This window comes from Trachymyrmex septentrionalis, unplaced genomic scaffold (assembly GCF_001594115.1).
Source record: "Trachymyrmex septentrionalis isolate Tsep2-gDNA-1 unplaced genomic scaffold, Tsep1.0 scaffold60, whole genome shotgun sequence".
Taxonomy (NCBI): Eukaryota; Metazoa; Arthropoda; class Insecta; order Hymenoptera; family Formicidae; genus Trachymyrmex; species Trachymyrmex septentrionalis.
This window is the reverse complement of record NW_017305779.1, coordinates 3,431,018-3,435,552: the sequence shown is the minus strand read 5'-3', so window position 1 is coordinate 3,435,552 and position 4,535 is coordinate 3,431,018. Positions and strand designations below refer to the sequence as shown.

Below are 4,535 nucleotides of genomic sequence, written 5' to 3'. Positions count from 1 at the left end.
CTCTCTCTCTCTCTCTCTCTCTTTCCCCTTCTTGTGTAATGACAGACCGTCTCCGCCTGGTACGAGCTAATCGGTACTCGTTATATAAAGCGATGACCGCGCGACACTGTGTCAAGAATTATTCGCTTCGGAAACAGACAGCAATAAGTACAAATCATAGCAGGGGACAAGAAGAGCAAGTCCTATATATCATTTTTGGGATTTAAAAAGAAAGGAAGTGCTTATTTATATATAATAGTATAAAAAAACAATCATAATTGTTTGCATTCTAATGAATAATATTATGAATTTATATTTTAATAAAAAATATATATATTGTTTATGTTACAATTATATATGTATATATAATTATTTCGTTTTCAAAACAGAAGAAAGTTAAAAATTAAAATTTAAGAAATTGAAAAATTTTAAAAATTATGAATCAGTGTTATTTAAAAATTTTTGAGCTGTGATTACATTTAGAATATATTCGATTATTTATTCTATTCTAGAAATATAAATATTTAATTGTTTTTTTTTTTTGCAAATTTCTGCGAGAGAATGAATTTTCGGACTCTTTATATTCTTTTGTTTTGTGCAGTGAAAAGTGTGCGAAATCGAGTATATCTTGAAACGTGACATAAACCATTTTGCACTTAACAAAACGTTCCTTAATGTTTTAACATAAGCAACGTGCGTCGGAGCGAGCTGTTTATGATACATCGATGAAGAAATGATGATTGTACCGTTTCTTTTAATCACACGAAAGAGAGCTCGATTGAAGATTATATTGAGGCGAAGTTTCACTAAATTCTTTATTGCTGATTTCGTAATAGTCTTAATATTATCATAGTTTTGTAAGAAATATAACATCGTGTCATATCATGATGAAATTTTTTGTATTACATTCAGCAGTTATATAAAAAAATGTTGGACTAATGAATTAAAATAAAAAGTTATAAAGAACAATGACTAAAGTTTAGATGAATACAGTTGATGATCGCAGAAAATAATAAGAAATGTAAGATTTCCTTATATCGTTACGAAATTCTTATTTTGTGTTAAATTATAAAAATCTTTGCAGCGACATAGATAGAATCACTATTGATATCGAGGGTCAATATTTTCTCATTTACATAAATGATTTATACGGATGCGATATGTTAGAGAAAAAAGATTAATTTGTTCTATAATATAAATTTTTTATAACATCGTAAATATTTGCGCAAATATTTATTACGAAGAATCAATAAATATTTGTTGGTTTTATCACTTTTGCGTAGAAATAACGTCGTTGCGGTTTTATATAATATTACATCTAAAACCGCTAGCCGAAATATATTTTATCTTCCAGCATTTTTTAATGAACGAAAATTCTGCGGTATAAGATGCGCAGAAGTGAGAAGTCGGTTATCGGTATTTCCGTCCAATAACATCTCCACGATGTCTACGTCGGAATAATTATGGGAGAAATGAACAACGTCGTACGAGTTGTTACAGTGAAACTGCGATATCTGTCTGGATCGAGCAGGCAAAATAGCGAATTCCGGTTGCGAGATAATTTATAATTTCCGTTGCTTATATCGAAGGAATTTTTATTTGTTGTGTAATTAAAGGAGCATGAAAGAGTTATTTTTTCCTCTTTCGAACTATGTTTCCCTCGTTACACACGTACGATGGAACCAATCAGTGACAATAGTCAAATCGCAATTGAATAGCGTCGAAACGCGATCGCGAATCGAAGCGTAACGTTAGTAACAATGAGTGAAAGTTTCTCGGTTGGCCATCTCTCGACGAGAAAGCTAATGAGAAAACGTCGTTGTGTTTTGCAAGTCGAAATATCGAGTCGCGTGATAGGAATAAAATCTATCGAAAGCTGTAATTCGACTTGCAACTTTGATACTAATCAAAATAAAATTGAACTCGAGGTAAGTTTCAGAAGTAACGGTCCAGTTAATGTAAAAAATATATCTCGGAGATACGCATGTATTTTTTATTCTTTCTGCGAAGAGAAAGAGACACGAGTGGATAAAAATGTAACTATTTGCAGTTTGCATTTTTTTTTTTTTTCGGCACAAGCCAAATTTCATTCTCAAATTTCTTCGAAATAAACGCTGGAGATCCGGTTCCCTCGTTGCTAGGAGAGGAGTTGTGGACCTTTTGAACAAATTTCCATTTTTTTCCTCATTTTTTTTCCTCAAACTTTAAATTTTATTAAATAAAGGTTTCGAGTATTCAAGAGATTTGGATTGCAGAGACAGAGGGGAGTAAAAATACGATTGCAGACGGAGGATTAAATTGCTAATTACGGATTACGACACCTAATCCCGGTGTACGCGTTCCAGGATCCTATTTTCAGGCCGAAGGCCAGTCTTCCGTTCGTCGCCAGATTTCGCCGTGCGAGAATTCCATCGGTTTTGTGGTCAAACAAAATCGCAAACCACACGCGGAACGCACGTCGTCTGCGTTTTTCTAGTCGCGATCGTCCGCGAAGAACGGACCCATCGTCGTCGTCGTCGTCGTCGTCGTCGTCGTCACGTCACGTCACGTCGTGTCTATCAGCAACGGAGGCCGAGCGCGAGGTGGGGTATCACCACTCGACGGTTTCGACGTGAACATCCAGCCCGGCGTTGACTGGCTGGCTGGCTCAGTCAAGCTGAAACCGCGAAGGACCGCGATAGAGCGAGGCGAGCGAGCGAGCGGGCGCGTGCCTCTCGCAAACGTTTCACCGTTTCTCCGCTCGTTCGCCGTCGATCGTGGGAGGGAAAGATTCTGCATTCTACCGTCCGTGTGGTGGGATCTATCAAATCGGCCGTGATCGACTCGAAGACGATGTGCAGTGATAAGTGAGCGATCTCGCGGATCCCTCCCTCGCGATAACGCGCGTAATATGCGGGTGATACGATAAGACGTGATGCGCGATACACGATTCGCAGCGACGAGGCGGACACAACAACGGAGCGAATCTTTGTGAATTCCTACCACGATGCTCCCGTCTCTACGACTAACCAGGCGGAACTTGCTTACGGGATATGATGTCAGTGGAATAAACGAAAGACGTGTATGCCGTGTGCGCCTTATCGGCAGTTACCGTATCGGTGCGCCTTAAAAAGCACGCTGAATCATCGCGCGGTAAAATTGACGGTGTGCCGCGGTGTGTGCGCCGTTTACGCGATTCGCTCTTACGAAGCAAGGTGTTGTGTAAAGTTACACAACAGAATACAATAACGACGAGGAGGGGAAGAAAAAAAGAAAATAAAAAAAATTAGCTATCCCCACTGCGGCGGCAAGAGCTGTCTTCAGTTGCGAAAGTCGCGCACTGACCGTGATCTCGGTATTTAAATGAAGGTCATCGAATCAATGAGACAAAGATCAAAGGACCGAGAGACATCTATTAAGTCGCTCTGCTCTCTTCCTCGCGTTATACATGCGGAAAATCACGACGGTGGAAGGGAGCAAGGCAGCGCGAGTTACTTGTCTCTCAGTCGGTCGCTACGGCTTTCACGACGGTATTTACACTCGACTGCATTCTGAAAATCGCACGCTGTCGACTACGCGACGATGAAAAAGAGGAAAGAGTTTCGTTTAAAATGTCGATTAAGAACACTAGATAAGAATGCTAAGGCCGTGAGAACAATATAAACGGGGAAAGAATTTCATGCTCATTTCATATAATCTTCTGTTGTTAAGGAATAATCACGAATAATGATAAGGACGTCAAAGTTATATAAGAGAACGGACGAAAGAGAATATCCGTGGCTTATTGTCAACCTTTCATTTTTAGAATTTTCACAAGACTTAAATATAAGATATATATATAATATAATAAAAAATATATATAGATATACTTTTTTAAAATAAATATTTTCTCAATAACATTATAAACTAAAATAAATGTTTAAAAAATTTGTTTTGTATACAGAATATAAAGATTTTTAATGAAATGAATTTAATAATGAGGCAGTAAATAACGATACAATAACTAAAATTGTATAATAATGTGAAACAGAAGAAATCAGGATACGTTTCTTTAAGAATGTAATTAAGAATTTTTTGCACACCAGTACGTTAAATTAAAACTGTAAAGAAGAAAAATAAAATCAAAAAGAGAAATTAGGAGAAAATAAAATGTTCCAGAAGTTTAACTTTAAATAAATATGTTAAGAATCTCAGATAATTCAATATGTGTATTATACACGTTAAAAATATCTGATTCTGTTAATTAAATGAGGAATAATGAGGCACAAATATCACATCACCTGTAAAAGGTGTAGATAGGGAAAGTTATTTTCTTGATTGACAAATAAATAAAATACGGGATAAAAAGTGAAAATATTGAAACAACAATCTCTTAAGAATTTACCTACTCGATATACACCTCTATAAATTACTATTGAATGGCTACTTTAATATATAATATTTCTCCATCAAAATAAAGCAATCGATAAAGCTATCGATTTATATAAATATCTCGTCACGTAATATCTCCGGGTTCTCCGTTCTTGAAAAACGCGAGCTACTCTTCATTGGGCAGCTTTTAAAGTATTGCAAATTTC

General features: G+C 36.4%; 1 protein-coding gene across 10 annotated transcripts in view; it reads left to right on the top strand.

Moving 5' to 3' along the window:
• Positions 1–4,535, top strand: part of LOC108752565 (IQ motif and SEC7 domain-containing protein 2) — a 57,212-nt gene that overhangs the window by 29,201 nt on the left and 23,476 nt on the right. For 2 of the 10 annotated variants that reach the window (XM_018493462.1, XM_018493456.1), the window contains exon 1: positions 2,624–3,313. The exons of 4 other annotated variants lie outside the window; for them this stretch is intronic. The gene's annotated coding sequence lies outside the window, so the exon portion shown is untranslated. Of the gene's footprint in view, positions 1–2,623; positions 3,489–4,535 lie in introns of those variants that run through there. 4 more of the 10 variants (XM_018493454.1, XM_018493465.1, XM_018493459.1 and 1 more) reach the window with 3 other exon arrangements.